The sequence below is a fragment of the Thamnophis sirtalis genome, unplaced genomic scaffold (genome assembly GCF_051295495.1).
Source record: "Thamnophis sirtalis isolate CommonGarterSnake01/CBP01778 unplaced genomic scaffold, rThaSir2_p1.2 scaffold_1, whole genome shotgun sequence".
Taxonomy (NCBI): Eukaryota; Metazoa; Chordata; class Lepidosauria; order Squamata; family Natricidae; genus Thamnophis; species Thamnophis sirtalis.
Window position 1 is genome coordinate 107,186,986 of NW_028261381.1, and position 27,999 is coordinate 107,214,984.

Consider the following 27,999-nt stretch of genomic DNA (forward strand, 5'->3'; position numbering starts at 1 on the left):
TTCTGAAACTCTTTAGATAAGCTAAATGTTTTGCTTATCTTTAATTCACGTATGCTCTTTTAGAACCTGGCAACATCTTATTCCCTTATGTTTTTAATAACGTATCTTTTCTGTGTATGTTATTTATCCCATAGACATAGATGCCCACAAGTAAATTACAAATTAGTCTGTTAACAAGATGTTCTATCAGTTATATTCTATTTTTTTATACACTGGACTTTTTTGTTTAGCCAGTTTGGTCTAGTAGTTAAGGCATCAGCTAGGAACCAAAAAGTTGTGCTCTAGGTATGAAAGCCAGCTGGGTGACCTTGGGCCAGTCACTTTCTCTCAGTCCAAGTCACCTCACAGGGGTGTTGTTAGGTTTGTCTGCCATCTTGAGTTATTTATAAAAATAATAAAAGTGGGATAAACATAAATATAAATACAAATAAACCTGTATTGTTAAAATATATTATTAGGCTTCAACTGTAACACATTATGCCAATTTCAACTTAAATATAACAGAATATAATATTGAATAAATATTATATATAATTTTATATATAATAAATTTCATCACATCCATGCATGTTTCACCTTTTATTCTTTAATCATCTTGCTACTTTTTTCAATATTCAATCCACTCCATCCTGCCACAAATTTCTTGCTCTTCACATTCTTCTCAACCAATTCACTCTTTCTTCGCATATTTGTTTTCTCATTTGACCTCTCCTTTGTACAACCAAACCACCTCAACATCCCTTCTCCATACTAGTCACTCACATCTGTATTCATTCTGAATTTCTTCATCACTCTTCATTTTTAAACCTCTTACTCTTTTGTTCTACCACATTTAAGTAATCCTTTCCCACTGCACTCAACTTTTATCTTTTTCACAACATGTCTAATTTATATCCATAACAAGTTGAGCAGAAACATACTCAGTTATATATAGTAGCTATTTTGCTTCTTTTGATGTACATTCAACTGTAGAGTCATGCAAAATATAGCATAATTCAAACTAACTCTACACTTTCTCTAAATCAGCAAATGTAGAATAACATGTCTTTCTCACATTTGTACATTTCTCAATGACCCGCTGAAGAGAAAAATTTCTCTTCGGTATACTCTGTGCCTAGCATAAAACCACAGTACACTTTCCAAATGTTGCTTATTTTTATTTCTCATATCCTTTCAACCAAAATTTTGCCAAACATTTTTTTTCAAGCACATCTAATAAGTAATAATTAATCCCACACTCACACAATTTTGTTTTTACGCTTCTTACCTTCCCCTTTGAGCAACAGAACGTAACATTGCCTTTTTCCAAGCAACAATGTAGTTTTCACATGCGTATTAATCAGGTTGCACAGCCTTTCCATAAGCAAACCATTATTTGCATTTAAACATTTCTCCAACTGTCAACGCCTGCAGCCTTACCATTTCCTACGACTTCCTTCTCATCTTTTTCCCCTTGGACTCTAACATTGATGCTATCCTGGCAGTTTTCTTGGGCCTGGTTAGGGACAGATCATCATGGAGAAGATCTATCTATGTGGTTCTTTAGAGTCAACAATTACTTGATAACATGTAATCAATCAATCAATCAACATTTATATTGATGATTTTATTTGTGCTCTTTAACATGTAGCTCCTGTTTTAACACAGAATCTTTTCCTCAATCTTTCTCAAGAGTCTGTGTCTGTTTCGGATTCAAGTCTTCTGACAAATATTCCACCAGCAGGGATGTTCTGAGTTTGATATATCCCTCCTCTTCCTTCCTGGAGCATCCAAATAAGAAAAAAATATCCAACTTTTAGATATATAAACAGTTAAAAACTAGTTCATTAGAGAACTAGTGTTCTCTAATGAACTAGTTTCATTAGAGAAACAATGATGATACAAATATACAGAGAGAAACTAGAACAAATTTAAGCAACAGAAGGATTCAGTGCATTGCTTCTCCCTGTGTCCTAGGAGATTTCCTCAAAGCTAGCAATTCATACGCAAAAGACAAAATAGTCTTCTTAAAGATATCTAAATTCCACTCTTTGGAAAAATGCTCATGGCAAATATCTGCCTTTGCTAAAATCTCATGTAGCAATTCTTACTATCTTCATCATGGCTATTTAATCTCTCTTCGTGGATAGGACATTCTCCTTCTTGATCTCTCTGAATCTAATCTGCTTTCTTCTTCCTGACCCTTCAAGCCTCAGTTCCTAAGCTCAGCCAATTCCATGATTTTCTCACCAATGAAACTTCTAGTCTGTCTCTAAACTGCTAACCAATATTCCTAAGCCTTCTGCACCTTCCAAGCTACCATAGCTTATGATCCGCTATAAGTAATAGCATCCCAGTTGGACAAAATGCTATAGAAAGAAAAGTCTCAAGTTTTCTCTCTTTTACTTCTTGTTTTCTCTTGAATAATCAAAATTCTGTCAATTGGCCATCTCAGCAAGTTCCATCATCTTCAATAACCATTTCTGGGTAAAGGTGGGTCTTTCTTCTTTTGAACATATATTAATCTCACTGCAGTTATCATATATAAAAGCAAAAGAAGATTCTGTCCACATTAATCTCACTGCAGTTATCATACATAAAAACAAAGCTGCCTATCCATCAGTCGCAAAAGGAAAACCTTTGATTTCAATTGTATTTTAGTCTTTAAAATCTTCTGAATCGCTATATGTACTTGCATCCAAAACTTTCTGGGTTTTTTTTCCACATCCACCACAATTCTGCTTTATTTATTTTTTAATGAAGTTTGTGCTGTTGTTTAGCTCTGTGAAGCTGGCAAACTCAGGAAACAAGAACCACTTGAACTTCTGGAAAGATCTTTATTGCTAGAAGGATAATGTAACAAAATCTTGAAAGCCTGTCAAAAGCAATTTTCCTGCTCAACTTGCACCTAGAATAATTAAGCTCTGAGTTTATTTCTCACACTTCCACCCACTCCTGGGCTGAGATCTCTCTTTTGCAGCAATCCTTTTTCCTCTTCATTTCATCACAGGCATCTGGCAAACAATTTCCTAGCTCTTTTTTTAAATTTCTAGGAAGATATACCTGCTGAGAGAAGACAGACATTGTGTGTTTGAGACCCTGCAGACTATGAGTCTTGCATCCTGGGAATAAAATATGATATCACTATGACACCAATGAATATGCAGATTCTGAAGCCAGTGCATTCTTACTGGAAAATATAATGGGGAAGCTAAATAAAGCAGCAGAAATTCTAAATGGTTGCTTTTGGTGAGTGTTAGAGGTTCTTGTTTGCTAAGCCTTAGTGGAAAAGCTGTCCATCAGTAATCAAAGCTCTAATGGTTAGATAAGTAGAGTAGGAAGAGCATATTTCCATCTGATGAGTGAATGAATAAAGTTTTCCCTTGTGCCAAAAACTATAAAGGCCAGCAGCTATATTCCAATAGCAGTTTGGGTTTGCAGACTAGGTTTATAGGGTGACAAGAAAAACTAAATGCCAATGCTTATTCTTCATATATGAGACCCTCTAGAAGCCTCTGGAGTCTAATACAGATGTTTCTTGACATGCCAGATCTGAAATATTTATAGCATTAATTGGCAAATTCCCTTCTTCCCTACAACTATGAGGCTTTGCTGATGCTTCCAAAGTAATAACACTTGTATGTAAAGTGTCCAGGTCATTTACAACTTAGATTTAACTTTCCTCTTGCAGACATTGGGGGTCTGCTGGGCTCCAACTGCATAGCAGGGGAAGGGGAAAGGGTTTCAAAAACTTGTCACAAGAGCAGACCAGGATTAATGAAGTCATTGTCCCTAGGCCAGTGATGGCACATGGAGCCATTTTTGAGGGCACGCGAGGCATTGCCCTGTTAGCTCCAGCGAGCATGTGTGCGCTGGCCAGCTGGTTTTTGGCTTTGATTTTCAACCATTTTTCACCTTCCAGAAGCTTTCCTGAATGGGAACGTTTGGAAACAGACTTCCCAAATGTTTCTGAACTTCCAGTTTGCATGTTGGGCTGTTTTTCTCCCTCCCCAGGCCCCTAGAAAGTCTCTGGAGCCTGGGGAGGGCAAAAAATGGATGTACCGGGCCCACTGGAAGTCAGAAAGCAGGGCCTCTGGGGGGGGGAGGATGCCATTTTCACCCTCCCCAGGCTCCAAGAAAGCTGTGTGTGCATGCACAGGGCAGTAGTGGAGTGGTCATGCACACATGTGCAGAGAGCACAGCATGGGGCATTAAATTATGGGGATGGGCACTCAGGCGAGTGCAATAGTGCGTGTGTGTGTTTTTGTCACCCAAGGCAAAAAAGGTTTGTTATCACTGGTCTAAGATGTCTTGATTATTTAGTTCATCTGGAACTTTATCTTTCCCTCCAAGCCTGTTTCATTCCCGCCTACGCACTGATTTAGAAGTTGAAATTCAACAGCATATTCTTACATCAAACACTTGTCCTGTCAAAGGCAGCAAATATCACAGTGGGCTGTCACTGGCTTGACTGCAACTTCAAAGATAGTTCTCAGGTGTGCCATAATATTCATTAACTGTCCAAATCCAGGCTGACTTGAATCAGAAGGGAATTTGCCTACTTTATAGCTTTTTCAGTTGTTAGGGTAATAATTATCTGGTGTGAGTTTGGTCACTGGAGAAACCATATGGATGCAAGGATTTTGTCATTCACAATGAGTAAAGAAGGCAATATATTTGTTTGGATTCCTGTTATATCCCTCTGGCACAGAAGCTCGACTTCACACAACATGGGCAGAGGATCAGTTGGTTAACCTGGTTAATGTTTGGTAGCATTGCCAGAGATTCAATAGCCATCATGCTAATCTATGAGATTTGCAATTTCTATCTTGTCATATATTTTTTTCGGTTCCACCACAATACCGCGAAGCCCTTATCCGCGGAGACATAAGCGCGAGTGCTAATCCGCGCCGTCCGAATCGCTAAAGCAAATGCGACCTTACCATGCTGGCATAAGGGCGGAGGGCAAATCCGCGCCTTCCGAAGCACTCAGCCTAACCTAACCCTAACCCTAACCCTAACCCTAACCCTAACCCTAACCCTAAACCTAAACCTAAACCTAAACCTAAACCTAACCCTAAACCTAACCCCTAAACCTAATCCTAACCCTTACCTTAATTTAAATCGGCTTTCTGCTGCCGCGCTGTTTTAAAGCGTCCTTCTGTCGCCGCGCTGTTGTCGCGGCGGTGATGACGCGTGGAGATGACATCGCGGCTTTAGCGACGCGGTTTTATCACCGCTATTTTGACGAGCGTGGTTTTGTCGTGCCACGCATTTTTTCCATATGGAATTTGTATTTTCTTTTCCTGCATATTGTACTTTCACTCTAGCTTAATAGTAGAAACAGAAGTAATATTTTTATTTGGTGTAGTACCCTAGGTTTTTTTTAAATTTCTTTCCTTTTCTTCCATGTACATTTCCCACCCCAAATATATTCTTGTCTTACAAAATATCTTCAGAGCCTCTCATTGCCCTTGCAGCTTTCACTATCTTTATTAACCTTTTATCATGATCTGTAAATTCATTCCTGGTATTTGTTTTCTTCCTTTGCCATGTATAATGCATAATTAGATTTATACTTCAACAGATGCTCAATAAGCAATCACCATGTTCATTCATTCTTGCATCCATTAATGGTGGAATTATTTTTTTCTCTATTCTCTCATCTTATTCCCACCCATTCATTCATGGCACTTAAGAAAATAATGTTTTCCCTGAGTTTACATCCATTCAAAATATTGAATGAATTTTCCCAAAACTCTGGTTCTTCTATTTTTATCGTCATTCACTGGAGCATAATACACAACCATCGCTAATTTATTAATTCCTATTTTTGTTCACATCTTATTAATTAATTAGTAAATGCACACCTTCATTTTCATGCCTGACTACATGAATTCCATACCACAAGATCAAATGCCTTTCATTCATTCAGCTGTATTTCATCTTTCCTCTTTCTCATAGTTTCACAACTCAAAGCATGTCTACTTTTATTTCATTTCATTAATTCATTAATTCATATTCTTTACAATGTTCACTTATAAGTTTTCATACACCATTGTTGTTTGGATGGTTTCCATGGAATATATTGCAAATTGAAGTCAGCTCTGCAAAAGCAGAAATGACCACTACAGCAAAGACAGAGTAGCTGGTTAGTAGACAAGAGATATGCCCACATGCACTATTTGCAGGGATACTGTAGAACAGCAAGTTTGAGCATTGGGAGATGAAAAGGCTTTTCCACGAGTTTGAGCATTGGGAGATGAAAAGGCTAGCCATCTTTTCCCAGCCACAGCAAAGCCTTGTAAAGCAGAGGTCTCCAACCTTGGCAACTTTAAGACTTGTTGACTTCAATTCTAGAAATCTTAAAGTTGTCAAGGTTGGAGGCCCCTGTTTTAAAGGATTCCAAGTTTGCAAACCTCACTTTCTAATCACTTTTGGAAATTACTGATTAAATATTTCTAAGCTTTTAGAGGCCTCCAGATCAAAAAGTCTGAAAACATTTGGTGAATCTGTCTTCAATCCTGAATAGAAAAAAAAATAACAAAAAACAATAAATATTCTTTAGAATTTAAAGAATCTGAAAAAAAACAATAAAAAGGTAACTAAGATTTTGCTTTTAGAAAGTTTTAAATGGACTAAGTCCAGATAAAATTGGAATATTGAAACTTTTTCAATAAGATTTTGGAATTAATCATTAAGAACAAGAAGGTTTGCAGGTAATAGATCCTGTTTTGGTTTGAACAAGACAAAATAAAGCTAAGTAATGTCATGATTTCAAAAACTGAACACTACAGGAAGCTAAAGTTTTAGGCAGAGAGAAGGTTTACACACCTGCAAAATACTCTAATAATGAAAATACTGAAGAAATGTTTGGAAGAATGGAATCAGAAAATAGTAGCCATGATAGCAACAAGGTCAATAATGATGTTTACTTCTATAATAAACTATATCCAAAAGATGTTATTGGGGAAAAAATTATAGATGTAGAATAAATTTTGGCTGACAAGATATAAATGGTATCAAAGGGGTTTACAAGTGACAGAAGAAGAGAATGGTTCAGAAAAAAGATGTTTCTCTCGATCTACAAAAGAAATTGGCTGAGATGTAAAATTTAAAAGGAAAATGTAAATGATTAACCAAGAGAGTAACCTGCATAATTTTTTTCCTATTAGATTTACAAAAGAGGCTTGTTAAAATCTTGAAGAACTCTGTAGAATGGAACAAAGAAGAAATGAAGAAAAATCAAATCCTATGACAATGTTCAAATCCTATGACAATGTTGGAATAAATTACCAATTTAGACTGTTAGCAGTAAAAGGAATATAAAGTTTGTTTATTTGATCATGATTAAAATAAAATAACCCTTTGAATTGAATTGAATTGAATTGAATTTTATTATTTATATGCCGCCCTTCTCCGAGAGGACTCAGGGTGGCGAACAATTCAAAAGGGGGAAAAGGGGAACATAAAAACGAAATACAAATAATAAAAATAAGCAACAGTCGCACAACCATACATGTCGAGAGGGGAGGGAACTCATCACCCCCAGGCCTGCCGGCAAAGCCAGGTTTTGACGGCTTTTCAGAAGGCCTGGAGAGAGGTGAGGGTGGAGAGAGGTGATTTATGGACTTTCTGCTGACACCAGGGCTAATGTTTTGTCCATTGTTTATAAATAAAGGTGGGATACAGGATATGAAGAGATAAATGTTTGTAATGTTTGAGGGGGTGAACAGCCACTAAATTTATTCATATATTTGATGATAATTAGAAATCATTTTGTTTCTCTTTCCTTATTATAGTCTTACTTTTCTTTGCAACAATGACAACCAAAGCCCAACTTTACAGCAAATGTGTGCCATAAAAGTTTTAATATTTAATGTAAAGATTATCTTCAGAGCCAACATATTATTATCCATATCCCAGTAAGTAGGAGCTACATACATGTGGTGAGCTGAACACAGGAAACAAAGTAACAGGATATGTATATGTATGTATGTATGTATGTATGTATGTATGTATGTATGTATGTATGTGTTGGGTATAAAGATATACTAGAATAGATTTATTGTACAAGGAATGTAGGTTTCATAGCTAGTTTTTATAGATAACATGACTTCTGGACAATGCTGTATGATCCAATGAATTTGTATTGATGTTTCATTAGACATATTGCTAATTTCTTCGGAGCAGTTCTGAAATCCAGCTTGGCAACAAATGTCACATTCTTTGTTCAATGGCTAACTTTTTTCACTTTTTAAAGCATATTTTTCTTGCCAATTTGGGTGAATAGACAGGGAAAAAAATACTTTAACAAGTGGGAAAAAAGCTTCCGATGATCGTGTGGCTCACAGCTGAGCTGTGTGATCCTCAGAAGCTTTTTTTTTACTACCAGTTCGCAGAATATCACCATTATATATATTACACATAAAGAAGCATGATTGGAACTGTTTTGTAAGTCACTAAACGCAAAGGTGTTGGTAATGGTTGACCAAAATGTCCAGATGACACCAAGCTGCTTATCCACTCCCTTTTATTAGTGAATAAGCCCCAGTAAAGAAAATTTATTTATGTTTTAGAAAATATACCAGCTGTCAAGTGCCAGGGAAATCAGGAGATCCAGGCAGTTTGGGTATAAAGAATTATTGCAAGCTTAAGTTCTCTACAAGAATCTGAACGACTAATGGCCCAAGCAAACTAGCAGTAGGTAAGAGTCACAGGAATTCAAGGTGTGTGGACTTAGATCTCTTGAGGGTGCAAAGGGACTTATAGCTGATGATGCATTTGATCTCCCCCTCAGACTCAGCCTAGTCATATCCTAAACTAGCATTGCGCAAAACTCCTATATACTGTAATAAAAGTACTGCATTAATGTACAATTGCCAGCACTTCTTACTATTACCTGTGCTAACTGGTGGTGCTGGGAGTTGTAGTTCAAAATATTTATAGATTGCCCACCCTCACTTAATTCAGTGGATCTTATTTCTGAGTACATGCACAGGACTGTGCTGTAAAGGAACACAGATTTCATGAATCCAGCACAATCCCGAAAATACAAGAATTCTCCTTATGGCAGTTTTCATATTTGAGCATATAACTGTATCTAGGTAAGCAGACTACAGAATATGATGCAAAATTTAAAACATAATAATGGAAAAGTAAGGCTCCAAGGTCTGAATGCTAACTCATACGCATCACATTAGCATAACAAATATAGAAAGAATTACCTGAAATTAAAGACAATATATAAAGAATGAGACTGTAGTTTAGCTCCTATGCTTCCTACGCATGTGAAGCTAATGCTGCCTTATTTGTAGAGATTTTTGAGGGACAGGGGCTCCTTGGTGACATTTAAAAAAAATTGGTAAAATGTAAATGAACGTCATATTGCAGTTAAACCCAATTTTTATTTTAGATGAAAGTAAATGGCAGGGGGAGGAGGACGGGGACTTACCAATTAGGAAAAACCAAATTGTGCTACTTTTTTTGACTGCAAGGCTAGTATCCTAGCAACAGCTGTGCCTGCTGTTCCCTTTCTTGAGGCTTTGCTGACTCACCAGCTGATTCACTCTGACAGCATCTTTATTTGGCTTCTGATTAGCATCACTGTGTGTGGCTTCTGTGCCTGCCCTAGGCCAACCTATATATAGCTTCTGCTTTTCCCCCCATGATGCAGTGAGCTTCACCAGTGATGGTCCTTTCAGAGGGTGAACCGAGGATCTTTTTATTTTTATTGTTTTTGCTCTTTGCTAGACATGTTCTCTTTGGCACCCAGAAGCAGTAATTAAGCTGAAGGAAACAAAGAATTCAATCTGTATAGTTAACATCCTGAAAGGAACTCTCAGTTTTTGTGCACTTGCCAATAGCTGGAGGTCTGTTCTCCTATCGAGGAACATGTGCAATCTACGTGCGCACCAAGAACCCCTGAACATCACAGGAAGCCTCAATGAACTCAAAAGATCCTCCTTATGCAAACAAAGGTTGACACTTAAAGCAAGACAATGTGCTTGAATCAGTTCCTTTCCCATTAATGCAGCTTTACATTAGACCAAGCTGTAGACCAGAGTGAGATAGCTTTGATTCACCTTACTTTCTCTTCTGCCACTTTCAATATCTAGAAGGGGCCGGTCTGCACATGCTCCATGGAAGCCACTTTCAGCTATTAGATGAAAACCTCTACGGAGGAGACCACAGCGATGCAGCATATCAGATTTGCTTTTTCTAGGGTTGCATTGCAGCTGCTTTAAGGAGTTGCAGAGGGATGCTACATTCACATCCAAAATACCTTTTTGCCTTCAATTTGATGTGCTGCAAAACCCAACAATAATGGATATCTTAGAAATTTATAGGGCAACAGAGTAACTCTCGTGTAATGTTCTTTCTTGTCACCCTATACCAAAAAAAAATGTATCTAGCCACTGGACCCAATGGTGCACAAGAAAGTATTAGAGCAAATATATGTCTAAGCATGTATTTTCAGACAAATCAACTATTTTGACAATGCAGATCTCCTTTTCTAGATCTGAGTGAATATTTAAATCAACCATACTGAAAATATTTAAAGATTGTGAAATCATTCAGTGAGAAGAATAAATGAGACTGAAAAAAGTGACTGCGACTTATGTTTTAAAAACTTGCAAAAATAGAAAATCAAACAGAGAAGGCCAAACCACCAATGTCTAAGAGAAGGTCAAACATGCAAACACAAAGAAACCTCCAGAAGACAGATTAATATATAAGATCATTAAGCAGAGTGGCATATTAATTATTAGCCAATAACTCGTATTTAAAGAATGAAATAAAATGGTGAGATAGACATGATGAAGAAATGGTTAATAAGCTCAGAAGCAAAAAAAAAATGAATTTCACGTACCTATTAAAGTTACCAAATAGATACCTAAGGAAAACTAAATATAGGAGTAAATGCAGACCATTATTAGAAAAGGATAATTACAGCACTCAACTTTAAAACTAGTGTCCTTATTGTAATTTTCACTCTTTTTATTGATATTTATATCTTTGCTTGTGTCTTTGGAGAGTTTTTTACACTGTTTCCAACTGTCTTTCATTATTTTGCAACATTGCTTTTATTGATTGTAGGCTATTCACATATCATGTAGAACGTTTAAGGAAAGAGAGAATATATAACAGTTATAATCCTTTTCTGTGACCTCTGATTTAAGATATGGATTATCTATCTAGACGATACTTGGGCTATTGGACAGAAAATATATGGAACCGTTTTCTGAATCTTGCTAAGAAATCAGATGGTTGCTGCCTAGCTCTATGGACTAAATCTGTATACCAGGAGTGTCAAACTTGATTCCATTGAGGGACACATCAGCATTGTGTTTGACCTTGGGAGGCGGGGTGGGGGTGGCCAGCTATACGTCACTTGAGTCAGGGGTGCTTGTGGTGGCCCAAGAGCTCTGCCAGTGAAAATGAGCTGTTTCCAGGGAGGCCCTGTGGGTCAGATCTAAGCACCCCACGAGCCAGATCCAGCCCCCGGGCCTTGAGTTTGACACCCCTGCTGTACACTGAAGTCAAGCATTAGAATGGGGTTGCCTCAAGAAAACATGAAAGAATCTCAATACTTGTTTACTTCCTTTTACTTGTTTTAAGAAGCAAAGAGGGAAAGGCAGATGATATCTCATCACTGAGAGATTTTAGAACTAAAATGTCACAACTAGGACAAATATCAGGGCAGCTTTCCTACTTGTGACATCAGCCCAATTTTCTTTCTCTTTATCAGCTGAGGGAATGGCAGAGAAGCCTGTCATAAAACATAAAACTCGGCTTATGAAATTCTGCATAACAATGTTGGTTCTTATGATACTTGCAGTAATTTATATTTTGATGGGGTTGAGAAAAATAAGGAAAGCAGGAAGAGGAATTTTTCAGAGCATGGAAGATGGAAGAAGGAGCAGTTGGAAATGGATAGTGTTGGTGCAGAACTAGCACAGAAAACATTTCAGATTCTTAGATGAGGAATAACTCTAATAAGTGATTTCCTATGGTGAAAATGTAAAGAAAAGAATAAAACAAATCAGAAAATCATGGTTAACAATACATCACGTAGCTACTGACTAGGACTATGCTTATTTTGTAATGGCTTTTTGGGGGGAAATATGTTCTGTAAGCACTGAGCTTCTCTGCTATTTATTGACCATGTCATTCTGAGATTGCAAGATTGCGCATGCGCGAGTTTTGGATGGCCTCCGGCAGAACGAAACCACTGGAAAATACTATTTGCCTAGCGATTACTCTGGCGGCGACCCCAGAAGCAGGAGGAGGATGTTACAGGGGACCCAGCCAGACGATCGGCTTGAGTGGGGCTGCCTTTGGCCGGTTTCTACCTTGTGTGATCGCGACCGTCTTGGAGACCTCCTTTGATCAGGGGGTGAAGATGGCGGCGGCGGATAGCTTCTTGCAGCGGCGGCGTTCTCTGCCTGTGTCTTAGAGTCCTCAGAGACCTTGGGGACCTGGGAGGCCTGAATGATCTGGCGTCTTTAGAGAGCGTAAGAGAATTTTTGGTCTGTTTTGTCAGCGTGGACCTGGTGAGGGGGTGGTCAGCCTGAATGGTGCCTAGGGTGATCAAGCGGCTAGCTTGCGGCCGCCATTACGGCCCTCCTGAACTCCTCCTCCCCTCAGCGCTTTTCAAACTGCAACGGCCGTTTTTCCATCTTACTGGGTTTGTGAGAGCCTTTGGGACTTGCGGAATTAGATCAGCTGGTCCTCCGCTTTTAAGGAGGGGGGTTATGGGGTGGTGTGGTGCCGGACAGAAGTGGGCAACTGCTATTACTTGTTATCTCTGCTGCCCCTTTGGGTGCCCCCACCCCATCTGACCGGAGTTTCCGCTGCGGCAAGGCCCCCCCAGTTTGCCCTTTTCTGTGGCTGGGGGGGGGCTTCTCTTTTTACCACCTTTATCAGCTATGCTAGCTGGCTCCCCCAGTTCATCTTTATGGACCAAGCCCGTTGGACTCTCAGTTTTACATCTTTGTTCCCGGACTACGACCATTACCGCCCATTACCATCGCAGGAACTCTATCTTAGCCACCTGGACTATTACCTCTCTTCCATCACACTATCAGAGAAAGAGGACACCCTATCTCCTTTGTACCTCATCGGCTTTGACTGGCCTACTGTGCCTTCGTTCCATGAACTTACGATCCTACGTACGGATTTACTCGCCCAACATTAACATCTTTTTAAATATCTGCGCAATTTCTCTCATATGTAGCGTGTATGTGGGTGTGTGTGAGTGAATGATCCCACCTTTTTTAACTTAGTGTAATCCCTTTTTTTATTATATTGTTGTATTTTTAATTTCCTGTGGGGGTTGCGTGAGTGAGCGCTTGGGTGTGTATGTGAGGATTCGGAGTGAAACCGGGCTTCCCCCACACTGAGTGCTCTGCAGAAGTGTTAGGGGGGACCTGGGCCTATTCCCAACCTCAGGATGATTGATTTGAAGTGCCTGCCAGGGAATGTGGGGGCTATGGGGGTGGGTGGAGGGACCACGGACGCGGGAGTGGGCCGGAACATTATGGTCTTAACAGGGAGAGGCAGATATGGCGGGGACTTCAGGGCTAGCCATTACCGGGGAAGGAGGGTTCGCTACATCACAGAGATCCCTCCTTCCGGCCCTATTAGTCCCACTCCAAGGCCAGATGGCGTGAGTAATCAGGACCCTGGTCTCAGGCTGCTGTTGCTAAATGCCAGGTCTGTAGTTCACAAGGCTCCCCTCGTCCGGGACCTAATTTTAGACGAGAGGGCAGACCTGGCAAATATTACTGAAACCTGGCTGGGCCCGGAAGGAGGAGTCCCCTTCACTGAGATGTGCCCACAGGGTTTTCAGGTGCTTCATCAGCCGCGACCCCAGAGAAGGGGTGGGGGTGTGGCTATTGTTATCTGAGAGTCTCTAGTTCCTCGTAGGATCCCTGCTCCGGAGCTTGTCGGCTGTGAGTCCTTGCTGGTGAAGTTGGACCTCGAGGATCAAGTGGGCTTGTTGTTAACATACCTGCCTCCCAACAGCGTTGCAACAGCCCTCCCCTCGCTCCTCGAGTCAGTAGCCGAGCTGGCAATTGAGTTCCCCAGGCTTATGGTGCTGGGGGACTTTAATTTGCCTTCGCTCAGTGAGCACTCTGATGGAGCGCAGGAGTTCATGGCTTCCATGACAGCCATGGGCTTGACCCAAGTAATCCGGGGCCTGACTCACTCAGCGGGTCACACGCTCGACCTCGTATTCCTCTCGGAGCAGTGGAGTTGGGATCTTGGTTTGAGGGGTAGTGAGATCTTGCCCCTGTCATGGTCGGACCACTACCTACTGAGGCTTGACTTTCGGAGGCCAACCCCCCACTATAGGGAGGAGGAACCAATTAGGTGGTTCCACCCCAGGCGTCTTATGGACCCTTTGGGCTTTCAGACGGCATTTGGGCGTTGTTCTTGATACTCTCGCCCGCAGTCCAGCTGAGACCTTGGTTGCTGCTTGGAACTCAGCAGCGTCAGAGGCTCTCAACCGGATTGCGCCTTTACGGCCGATCCAAGGCAGTGGATCCAGGAGGGCTCCTTGGTTTACTGAGGAACTCCGGGAGATGAAGCGCCAAAAGAGACGCCTAGAGCACCACTGGAGATCCAGTAAGTCCGAGTCAGACCGAGCACTATTAAAATCCTGCATCAGAGCCTACCTCCGGGCAATCCGGACGTCAAAAAGAACTCACATTGCCGCTCTGATAGCTTCCGCTGAGTCACGCCCAGCCGCCTTGTTTAGGATAACCCATTCCCTCCTGAATAGGAGGGATACGAGCGATCCTTTGCAAGGTAGAGCTGAGGAATACGCCCAATTTCTCGCGGATAAAGTTGCTTGGCTTCGGACGGACCTGGACTCCAATTGCGCAGAGCCAGCAGAGGCACCGGGGGAGAATCTGGAGCGACATCTCTGGATTGATTTTCAACTCGTTACTCCTGAGGAAGTGGACAAGGCCATGGGAGCTGTGAGTACCTCCACTTCTGCGCTGGACCCGTGTCCCTCCTGGCTGATTGCGAACAGCAGAGAGGTGACATGGGGCTGGATCCAGGCAATAGTTACCGCCTCCCTTCGGGAGGGGTTCTTTCTTGATCTGTTTGGGAATCTTTTGCGTTTGTGCATACCAATAAAAAAAAGTATACTTTGTTGCATCTATCTCCAATTGCTTCAATCCATGAAAAGTCTCCCAATTCCAGTGGACAGAACATCAAATAAATAAAATGCTATCAGACTGGTTTATGCACCAGTTCTTAAAAAATACTTCCCATCCTTGAGCTTATCTTCTAAAATAAAACAAAAGCTGACAAAGATTTTATCAATTAGAAAAAAGGTTTCCAGAAAATTAGTACTACACTGCAAAAAGAAAAGATCTAGCACAAATTCTTGGCTTTACTGATTGCCTATTTCTTCAAATTTAATAGTATTAAAGCATCTGTACCACTGTTTCGCTGTTCCTGGATTTCCCTCTTCCTGGGGATTTTCCAGTTATGTTAGTTCTGCCAGGAAGAAAGATGTTAGTCTTCTGTTTTTCCCCGTCCTGGTTCTCCTTTCCTGGAGTTCTCCTTTTCATTTTAAAAGAACCAATATTTTCTATATGTAATATAGGGAATATCTCCCTTAGAATGTGAGTCCTCTCTCCCTCATGAGAAAGTATATTCTGATTAAGATAAATGGATTCTCTCTGAATCTGACTTCCACTTACATTGCAGCTTCATCCACAAGAGGGGGGAAAAGACATAATTTGATGGCACCACTATCAGATCTACTTTGCCATTTAAATAAAATATAAATACATTCAGAATTATTTCAATTACACATTCCTATGATAAAGATTACTGGTATAGATTTTATAGCTACAACTTCAAAAATTCTAAATCGCTGTGTAAATGCTATAATTTTATGTTGTATATTATCAGTGTGACTATCTTAACTCTCTGGAGATTTAGTTAAATGGATCAATAGAATACCTATTGATGATGTCAACATTTCTTTACCTTTGACAGCCTACATCTTCATCTCTTTGCTTGCAGAGAATAAATTCAGTACCTTCCAGATGTTAGTGAACTACAATTTCCACCAGCTCTTACTAGAGTAACCAGGGATGAGAAATATTGACAATTGTAGGTCATCAACATCTAAAGTATCACAGGTTGTTTCTCCCAAGAGTACAGAATTTTTGTCCCATATAATCAGTCTTTCAGGCTAGGAATCTTTTATTCCCATCCATTGCACATGCAGGAAACCTGATAATAGCATCGATGATAGATAAGGCTGCCAAATCTGAGCTGTAAAAATCCAAATGATCACAAAATGCTGGCAAAGAGATAGAGAACTCTTTACTATCAGTATTTGTGCATACACTAAGTCACGGACTAAAAAATGGAATAAGGTCATCATTTAAAGCAGTTATTTTGAATTTTTCATAAAACTCTACTTACTACCTAGCTAATATTTAGTTGTATTAGCTTTATTCTTGACAGGAATGAAAGTTTGTCTTGCAAAAGCTCATAGAGGAGTGGCTATTGAATTGCAAGATTGATGTTAGCCTTGCAAGATAATCTAGGCAGGAAGCATAGCCAAATGAACTTATTCTATTTATTGTAAAATTATATTAGCAGAATCTGAAAGTACATTTTCCCCTCATTGTTTTACAGCCAAAGATACTAGAGTGGATCCATTCCCCTGGCTGTGACTCTTCCTCTGTCTCTCAAGGTCATTCCCACATACCATTACAACAAGGCAGGCTATAATAAGTAATCAGTTTAAGACTGAAAGTGTCAATTTACAACAGTTATTCTGATGTAAGTTGTAGTGATTCTTTCTCAATGTTATACTCAATTTTGGATGAAAAAGCCAAATAATTTTATGTTTGTAAAATGGATATACTAAATTGAAATAAACATTGATAGATTGTTCTTTTTCTTTTCTATTATCAATATTCTAAGCTATTCTAAAGTGAAACTTTTGAGTCTGTCAATAAAAAACTGAACAAGTCTGTGAACGTAATGACTGCATATTACAAGGAAAACCAGCTGAAGTCAAACTGCTTAAAAACACAATTTTGTGCTTTCCACTTAAAAACCGTGAGATATGATGGAATTGCACCACTCCAAAGTATCTGGGAGTAACTCTGGACTACACACCTATCTTTAAGAACCATTGTTTTAATACCAAACAGAAAATATTTACTAGGAACAACATTTTGAGTAAAATAATAAGTACAAGATGGGCCCCCCAATCGCACACATAAAGAACTTCTGAATTAGCTCCATGTTGCTCTGTTGAATAATATGCCAGCTCTGTTTGGTACAGATGAAAAGAAGCAAAACAGGTGGATGTGGCCCTACATGAAACAGTGAGACTGGTCAAGGGGTGTCTAAAACATTGACCCCAATACAAAAGATGCATTACCAAATTGATATCAAACACCACCAAAATTCTGCTGGAAAGTTGTTAAGATATTTAAAATGCAATAGCTGGAGCAGTGAAGGATTGGACAATGAGTAAGAACACACAGTTATAGCTAATTGCTATAGTTGAAGCTATAGTTGAAGAAAGCTGGCCACTGCTTGAGGGAATCTGAACTATGATTGGTTGCTATGAGTGAAAAGGGGAAGTTTTCTTATTTCCTGCCTTTTTCTTCTGTGTGTCCTGTGTGTTCTCTGTAATTTACCTCATGTAATTTACCAAGCCTTCTGTCAGCGTTCCAAGTATCATGTAGAATTAAATCAGAGTCCAAGGCAAAATGATCCTTAAAGTTCCAATTTAATAAATCAGACATCTTAGCACATCTGTGGAATCCCAATTCTGAAGAACTTCTTGGGATTCCCCCCAGTTAAAAGTTCATGATCTTGTCCCCACACCCACAAATCCATCACATGGTCCAATCGTCTTCTTCCACGCTGGCATCTCCACCCAGCTGCTTCTGGTCAAGTGCAAAGTTGCAGAGACAAAAGATGACCTTGGTCTTCTAGAAAAGAATGACAACAACACATTCCACAATCCTACTCCTTTCTATTCCCCCCTCCCAACTACTACACTAATGAAACAGCATAATGAAATAAGAGAGAGTGTGGCAGGCCAAAGATCCTAAAAGAGATATAATTGCAGGCCTGACACCTGCATTGATTTATCTGACCATCCTTATTATTTACTGTAAATATATTTATTTATTTAAAACTACAAGTTCCTGTCAGCATCTCTGACTCCATTTGTATATTGGCTGCACAATTTCCTGACAAGTTAAGGGCCCAGAAGCGCCCTGAAGTGCCAGTAGTATTTTTCTTAGGTAAAAGTTTCTTTGTGAGTCTGAGAGAGATTGAGGAATATTGGCCTGTAAAGATGGCACAATGCTTCTTATAGGAATGGGAGGAGGATTTCCTGTGGCTACTCTTAATGAGACAAATTATCTTTCATGGAGCCTAAAGACGAAGATGCTTCTCTGACAAAAGTGCTGCACAGAAAGAGTGGGTTAAAGCCACACCCACAGAAAGTCGCCTATTATACGGCCATCAACCTCCAAGGTCAACCCTGAGATGGAGGAACAACTTCCTCAAAACTTCTTCCCCCAGCCCCTTTTACATGTGTTATATTTTTTTATTTTATACTGATCTTATTTGCTCAGTATTGAATGTTATATTTTTATAATTAATTTGAAGGTGCTCCTTCAATTTGAAGGTGAATAAGGAAAGATTCTAAACTATCTAAATGATAGAATATTAATAATTTTGAACTATATTATACAAATGTATATTGAAATCACACAAAGTATTATGATTTATAATAACATAATAAAAAATGGGGAAATGCTTTGTTGTTGTCTAATTGATCCCAAACATCTTCTTAAAGACTTCCAGTGTTGGGGCATTCACAACTTCTGGAGGCAAGCTGTTCCACTGATTAATTGTTCTAACTGTCAGGAAATTTCTCCTCAGTTCTAAGTTGCTTCTCTCCTTGATTATTTTCCACCCATTGCTTCTTGTTCTACCCCCAGGTGCCTTGGAGAATAGTTTGACTCCCTCTTCTTTGTGGCAACTTCTGAGATATTGGAACACTGCTATCATGTCTCTCCTAGTCCTTCTTTTCATTAAACTAGAACATACCCAGTTCCTGCAACCGTTTTTCATATGTTTTAGTCTCCAGTCACGCGAGCGATTGTGGGTGCACCTCGGTACACCCACGTTACACCTATCCTCCGCAAGCTGCGCTGGCTGCCTATTGGACTCCGGATGCACTTCAAGGTGCTAGTCGTTACTTTTAAAGCCCTACATGGTATCGGACCTGGGTACTTGAGAGACCGCCTCCTGCCAATTACCTCCCTGCGACCAATTAGATCCCACAGATTAGGCCTCCTCCGGATTCCATCAGCTAGCCAGTGTCGACTGTCGACCACCCGGAGGAGGGCCTTCTCTGTGGCTGCTCCAGCCCTTTGGAACGATCTCCCCATGGAGATTCGGACTCTCACCACCCTTCAGGCTTTCCGCACAGCCATCAAGACCTGGCTGTTCCGGCAGGCCTGGGGCTGAGAGTTCCCAACTGTTGCGGCTGTTGTGATGTTTTTAATTTGTCTTTGTACTTGTTGTTGTCTTGTTTTGTCTTTTGTATTGCCCCCTTTCCCTATTGGTTTGTCAGCCGCCCTGAGTCCCTTTGGGAATAGGGCGGCATACAAGTTTAATAAACCTAACCTAACCTAACCTAACCAGTCCCCTAATCATCTTTGTTGCTTTTCTCTGCACTCTTTCTAGAGTCTCCACATCTTTTCTACATCGTGGTGACCAAAACTGAATGCAGTATTCCAAGTGTGGCCTTACCAAGGCATTATAAAGTGGTATTAACACTTCACGTGATCTTGATTCTATCCCTCTGTTTATGTAGCCTAGAACTGTGTTGGCTTTTTTGGCAGCTGCTGCACACTGCTGGCTCCTATTTAAATGGTTGTCCACTAGGACTCCAAGATCCCTTTCAGTTACTACTACCACCTATACTGTACCTGTGCATTTCGTTTTTCTTGCCTAAATGTAGAACCTTACCCTTTTCACCATTAAATTTCATTTTATTAGATAGTGCCCAATGTTCATGTTTGTCAAGATCCTTCTGTATCTTAAGCCTGTCTTCTGGAGTGTTGGCTATTCCTGCCAGCTTGGTGTCATCTGCAAATTTGATGAGTTCCCCATTTATTCCCTCATCCAAATCATTGATAAAGCTGTTGAAGAGTAAACAGAGGGCCTAAAACAGAGCCTTGGGTACTCCACTGCATACTTCCCTAACAACAAGATATTCAGAATAGAACAGTGATCACATGATACTGAAAGAATCAGTATCTGAGAATTCAATACTGAGTACTGAAAGAAAATATCCAAAAGGCTACTTCCAATAGGAAGAGCAGAGGACAATTATGAAAGACACTGGTGTTTATGAGGTAACTGAGTTAAAGAAATATTCAGCTGCTTAATATAGCCTGAGGCAAGAGGAAAATTTAATTATACTCACCCACACCCACCCACAAACATATATATACATCAGAGATGGGTTCCTACCAGTTTGCACCTATTGGGTAGAACTGGTTCGTCAAATCTACCGAACCGGTTAGAAGAGGTTCCACCAGTGGATCCGGAAAGCAGGCCACACCTACAGAAGAGGTTCCAAAATTTTTTGAAACCCACCACTGGTCCTTGGATGTGATTATTCTATACTATCATTCTCATATTTATAAAACTCGGTGCCTCTGTGAAAGGTAAGGATGACTACTGCATTTGTGGGGCAATCAGAACATTTCGTGTGTTGAAGTTGTTTTAACGCAAACCAAAGATGCCTTTTAAAAAACAAGTTTACTTCATATTCTTATGCATGCCAGTGCTGTGTGTGAGGTAATTTAAGGTGGTTCTGACAAGTGCCATCGGCATCTTCATATCCGGTCACATGGGTGGCAAGCCACTCCCATCCGGTCACATGAGTGGCAAGCCACTCCCACAAAGGAGAACACATCCACCTAGTAGGTTCGAACAATTTTTGAAACCCACCACTGATATACATATACATACACACACACACACACACACACACACACACACAGAGAGAGAGAGAGAGAGAGAGAGAGACATTGATTGATTGATTGATTGATTGATTGATTGATTGATTGATTGTACTGGGTTGTTTCTAATTAAGAGGATCTCCAGAATGCTTATTGCAGACATGAAAATCACACCAAACGAATGAGCTAACCATCATTAATATCAGAGAGCTAAGCTGTTCCTATATAGAAGGAGGAACTCTAGTCAACAAAACAAAACCTGGTGCTGGCTGAAGCTCAGTTCATGAACTACTTCTTGGAAAATTACCCCCTTAAAAAAAGACAAAATTATCAGGACAACAATATACTATCTCAGCATATTCCGCATGAATATATAGGGAAAGCAAGGAACAAATTCAGTGAACTGTATTTCATGAACAAAGTGTCTAAAGAATTCTCAACTGAAATTCAAGAAACTATTAAATAGGAAGCAAATGAAAACAGCTTATATTGTAATAGTTGAAATGATATATTGAATATTATTGTGAAATGACAAAATGCAAAAAAGAAAAAATAAGTGACAGGAAAAAAATCCCAAATAATTGTTAATTCTAAAGAAAAACAAGAAGAGTAAAAGAGATATATAAGCAAAGAAAAGGGGGACAATAATTGCTCTAAAGAATAGAATAGAATAGAATTCTTTATTGGCTAAGTGTGATTGGACCAATCACTGTTGTATCATCTGCAGATGCCTTAACAGATGGATTGTTTGAGATGCAATCATTGGTATATAGAAAGAAGTGGAGAAAGCACACAGATCAGGGGGGGGCCTGTACAGGTATCTGATGTGATTTTGCCTAGCTTCACCTGCTGCTTCCTGTCTGTTAGGAAGCTTGTGATCCACTTACAAGTGTGTTCAGGTACCGCTAGCTGATTTAGTTTAGTTAGAAGAATGTCCAGCATGATGGTATTGAATGCTGAATTAAAGTCTACAAAGAGGACGCTTGCGTAGGTCTTTGGTGATTCAAGATGTTGTAGGATATAGCGCAGAGCCATATTAACAGCATCATCTGTCGATCTATTTGCTCAGTATGCAAACTGCAGTGGGTCTAACAGCGGATCCATGATGGTTTTCAAGTAGGACATCACTAGCCTTTCAAAGGGGCTACTGTACAGACCTATTTTAAAAAGATGCATATGATAAAGGAATGCAAAGATCTAATGAAAAACAATAAAAAGAAGACATACATAGAACACTTATAGAAATAAAAAGACAAATAATTGACAGGAAACTGGAGCCTGACTGTTCAGAAATGGGCTCAAAATATTACTAACAAAAAAGCGGCAGGAATTGATGAAATACTAGCAATATTCAGATCCAAGCAAATTTGAGCATTTTTATTAGTGAAGCATGTTGCAGATATCTCATAGTGGCACTCAGCCAGATCTCTGTAGCTTGCCATACAAAGGCAACATGTCATCCTAAATATGGGTGTTGGTATACAATTCACTGATACCATAAAAGCAGAGAATTTAAAATACTTCATAGCCCTTATTGGCGCTGGAATAGACTTGAAAATAAGAATTATACATTTGGTAGAATTTGTCTTGCCTGCTGATTAATTGCAACAAGAGTAAAATCCTGCATATTATCCCTTTTAGAATTTGCTTATTGTATATCTCCAGCTTTGGGCTGCAGTTCAAACCAGAAACAGAGCCAATTGTCATGTCAACCTAATTCAATAGTTCCATTTATGTCAATGGCAATCATTTTTTGCATGTATGTTACAAATGAAACCTAAGATATCATACTTTGCTGTCTTGTATGCAGTACCATAATCCAGATATAAACACTAACTACCACACTTTGTGGTTCATTTTGCAGCTTATCTATGGGCTTGGCAAACCGTGCAGCGCAAAAAAAAAAACAGGCCAATGGTCCTTCCTGTTGCATAAACATAAACACCTACTATCTGGAATCTCCTTTTACAACCTTCCCAATAATTGGCAACTGTTATCTAATTTTTATATCATCTTACCATATTGTACTTATCAGCTAAGCATCTTTTATGCTAACATATTTTAATCTTCTGCCAAAGCAAAGTTACACAAAAAAAGTAAACGCAACCCGGACTTTAAATCCTGGTTTTGTACAGGTACTTTTAAGTAGTGTCATGTAATGGTTCCTGCAGTGCTTCCTATGGAGCTGGCCACAATCAAATACCTTTAAAAAGTACCTCTTGACTGAAAAGAGAAGAAATGGTCTCAAAAGAACATTGAGCTTTAATAGCACTGTCTTTCATTTGCTTTTTCATTTTCATTTTGGTAGTTTTGCGTCTTCAGGCTTTGTATCCTGGATACCTGAAAGGAAAAAGCAAGGTTAATAAAGCTCAGAGCTGTTTTAAAAAGGCCTGTTTTGTATTTAGCTGAAACTCAGAAGTCAATATGATGGAAAGTGTGATCAATCAAGACTTGTGGTTCAATGCTTCCGTTGCTCTAAGGCATTAGCAGTGGCCTCCACTGAATGAACAATCCATTGACTTAAAATCTGTCCATCTTGTTCCATTCCAAGCTGCTGTATCTATATCAGTGTTTCTCAACCTTGGCCACTTGAAGATGTCTGGACTTCAACTCCCAGAATTCCCCAGCCAGCATTCACTGGCTGGGGAATTCTGGGAGTTGAAGTCCAGACATCTTCAAGTAGCCAAGGTTGAGAAACACTGATCTATACAATCTGGCCGACATCATCCATCTAATGGTTATCTGTGCAGCAATAACAGATATATTTAAAGAATTTAGGCCCCACTCTTGTGCACCAAAGGATACCCCAGAGCCGATAATAGGATAATAAAAATAAGAGAGTTGTACTTCCATGGTTGCTATTGTTACGTGCCATGCCAATAGCCAATTCTGTCTGCTGATCTGATTGCCAAAATGACTGCTTTCCTGGAGAACACATCCATACATTTAAGCATGTTGAGCTTACAATTACCACATGTGTGCACGCGCGCGCACACACACACACACACACACACTCAATCATATTCCTGAACAGGGTAGTTGTCCTGGCAAGATTTTTTTAGAAGTGGTTTGCCATTGCCTCCTTCCAAAGGCTGAGTGAAAGTGACTGGCACAAAATCACCCAACTGGCTTTATGCCCAAGGCAGTACTAAAACCCATAGTGTATAGTTGAGTGCCTTAAATGTTGTATATCTTCTATATAAAGATAATAAAAGAACAGCATATTTCTTGGGAACAAGAGAAAATAAGAAACATATTTTAGCCAGAATAACTTCAGTTTGCTTTCTTGGGAATCAATTAAACTTGTGCTTGAGTGTTTATTTCATTAGCTCAGCTCAGCTCAGCTCTCATATATATTCATTTCCTCAGCATACCTGTTTTTACTATAATTTATTGTGTAAGTGCTTTATCTGCACAGGTATTCCCTTGAGGGTCTGAAGTTACTGTCAATTTTAGCAAATCCAAGCAATAATGCTGTATCATATGCACAGTTACCAACTAGCAAATCACAATGACCTCCCTTTGTGTCTAATTTGCAGTGCAACATGAAAAGGACTGAAAAACTGATGATGCTTGGCTAATATCATGGGCATACAGAGAGAGAAAAACATGAGCTGGACTGTTTTTAATTCTTGTTTAGCATGCACAACAAATGTTCTCTTCTCCTTTCGTAGATGCTGCAGCGCTTCATCAGTTATTCAGTACACAGCACACCAGATTTGGTACTGTACTTTAGAAAGCTCCCTCTCCCTCTCTCCCTCCCTCCCTCCCTCCCTCCCTCCCCCACCTTCCTCTCCCTCTTCCTCTCAATAGGGACTGGTGATCTGCACTAATCTCACTGTCTTTTTGTCAAGAGAATAAATTACACCCCTCATTCAGATACACACAAATGTACTGTATCTTGATGGTTTCTTCTCTACTTGCTCATCTTTTTCCTCATTATACAGAATCTTTGATGTAGCTCAAACAATACAGTGTGGATTTTGTTTTCGATGACCTAAAAAAAAAACCTTGGGAAGTCAGAAACCAAGAAACAGATTCAACGACAGCTTTACTGTTCCTATTGATATGTTCCCATAGTGGCTTAAGGACATTTTTAAAATTCTACTTTAAAATTCCAAAAGTAAGCTTAATTATATGTATTTTAAAACAGGGTGCTGTAGTTTCCCTGGGGATGATGTCACAGAATGAGTCAGAAGCTTATGGCTGGAAGCCATTTCATTCAAAATGAGTTTTCTCACCATAGAAATAATGTCTGTATTTCTGCAGGTTCAGCAGTGAGTTTTCCATTGTTATGTTGGCAGGGATCTGGCTCACCAGCAAACTCACCAGAGGATGAGTAGAAATAACCTGAACATCATAGCTGTTGCTACATGCCCCAGATAAGTATAATTAAAGCTCTTGCTGCTTCTCCCATCCCTGGGATATATCAAATGCTTGCTTATTTAGAGAAAAGAAAGAAGCACTCTATGCATGTGGTTTGATCACACAAATCATTTTACGGTATGCAATCCATAAACATTTCAGAAAGCTTCAGACTCATCCAAATATGTCATGCTCCTTGATACCAGTGTGATTTAAGGTATTCTTTCACCCAGTTCTTGGAAATGCCCTCATTATTCCATTGTTATTTCAGTATGAATACAAGAGAAAGACAAACATATTATACGGTTTTCAAACATTTCCTATCTTGTATGGCTGCTGACTTTATCTCTTCAGGTAGAGACAGTGGTGGGTTCCTACTGGTTCGGACCAGTTCAGCTGAACCGATAGAGGTTTGGCAATCTGGGTCTCTGGAACCAGCAGTGACTCAGGCCTTCCACGCCCCCAAACCGGTTTTGCTGCTGCCGCCGTAGGTACACCAACTTGTTTTTAGCTTCGGTGCATGCACAGAACATTTTTATTGAACTGTGCATGTATGCATGCGCGCAAAGCGCATAAAGCGCAGACATAAGTAAAATGGAAGTAGCGCCTTCCAGAACCCACCCCTGGGTATGGAGTAAACTTTATGCTTTCCCAGTTCAGAGAACAGAATACACAGGAAATACACTATTATCTGTCAAGAACTTGCGAATTGTATTGATGTTGTATCGAGAAATATGGGCTATACATTCCTGATGACTTCACATATATAATTCCAAAATTGAGAGGACGGATGTACAGAGTGGAGATAACATAGATGGGGGGGCTCTGTTCCTACAAGTTGCACGTGAAACCTGAATCCAAAATTCTGGAAGAGCAATTTATTAAGCGTTATTTTCTCCACATGCCAATAAGGGGGGGATGCTATTGTAACAAAAGGTTGACCTACTTTGTAACTTATTGACCTTAGGATAAACAAACACTGTTCAGAAATTCTACTTCAAGGTATGGGTTCTCCAGGCATCGAAGATTTGCAGATCTTGTGGTAGACAGCTACAACAAGGCAATTAAAGAAGGAGAAATTGGTAGCAGATTCTGTTAGCAGAATTGAAATCTATGAGAATGCCAAACTTTATTTGGCTGCAAAGTAAAACAGCAAAATCACCCCAGCAGAACAGCATTAATCAGCCACCATAAGAGCAAAGAATTTAGTTACTTAAAGGATTATCTTAATATGAAACAAATCTACCATCTTAGAAAAATAAGAAACTTAAGAAACAATGTGAAACAGACTAAATAATAAATACAGAGTTTAATTTTCTGTGGCTCTAATATTACTTCAGGAAAAGAGTATGCTAAACGAAGTCTGCCATATTTTGGCAGAAAAACTCCAGACAACCACTGGATGACAATATCTTTCAGGGAAATATTTTTTTCATAGATATTATTTTAAATATTATTTTAAATGCTACTTTACCATAATATGATTTTATTATGTTACTTTGAATGTGCAGGTTGTAAGATAGACTATGCACATAGTCTATACATATAGGGATTTCATTGAATTATAAAGTTGGAAGATATGTAACAGGCCATCAGGTCCAACTGCCTGCTTACTGAAGCTTCAATGTACCATCCTTGTTAGATGACTATCTAGCTTCTCTTTGAAAACCTCCAATAAAGGGAGAAAGTACACCATACAATAACCTATGCTCTGGAGCAAGTAAGAATAAGTCCTAAACCTCTACAACAGGGGTGTCAAACTCACAGCTTGCGAGTCGGATGTGTCACGTGCTGACTCTGCCCCCACCTGGTTTAACGCAGGGGGGGAAAGCCACCATGATGACAGGAGTGTGATACCCCTGCTCTACAATGTGGTAACCTTTGGGTGTTTAAATATAGTTGTCATGTTCCCATTCAGCTCTCTCCTTTGCTAGCCAAACACACCAAGATCTTTTAACCAATGCTCTTAGGACTTGGTTTTCAGTTCTTTCACCATCTTGGTAGACCTTCTCTAGACTTATCAATATCCCTTTTAAAGTGGAGTGTTCAGGATTGAACACAATATTTCAAGGCAGTCTAAAGAGAGATAATTACGTCCCGCAATCTGGGCTTTATGGGCCTCTTCAAGATTTTAGTGGTGTTCTTTGTAGCTGTGTTACACTGTTGGGCCATGTTGAGCTTGCAATCCACTAGTACACCCAAGTTCTTCTCACATGTGCTGTTCTTAAGCCAAATTTCCTCATTCTCCACATTTGTTTAGAGTTTTTAGAGTTTTATTATTATTTATAGGCCGCCCTTTTCCCTGAGGGGACTCAGGGCGGCTTACAAAATATAGGGAAGGGGGTACAAAACAGTAAACATGAAACAATACATGAGTAAAAATAGTACACAACATTCATTCATCATTCGGGTGGGGACAGATTTTTCTTAGTTCCTACTTGCCTAACTTAATGTTACCTTAACTGTTCTAGCCTGCCTAAATATTTTTGAATTTTTCCCTCCTCTCTCAAATATTAGCCATTCCTCCTAGTATTGTCTACAGATTTGGTAAGCATTCCCTCAAGTCCTTTGTCCATATCATTTATAAAAATGTTGAACAGCA

The 27,999-nt window shown here is 39.6% G+C and overlaps 1 long non-coding RNA gene across 2 annotated transcripts; it reads right to left on the reverse strand.

Annotated features, from left to right (window-relative positions):
• Positions 1-198: 198 nt before the first annotated feature.
• LOC106548700 (uncharacterized) lies at positions 199-27,994 on the reverse strand. 2 transcript variants are annotated; one of them, XR_015697449.1, is made up of 3 exons: positions 26,344-27,994; positions 23,249-23,372; positions 199-1,760 (listed from the first exon to the last, which is right to left on the reverse strand). It is a non-coding gene; the product is annotated as an uncharacterized LOC106548700 (long non-coding RNA). The 2 variants fall into 2 exon arrangements; XR_015697448.1 differs by having other exon boundaries at positions 23,236-23,372.
• Between the last annotated feature and the right edge of the window lie 5 nt (positions 27,995-27,999).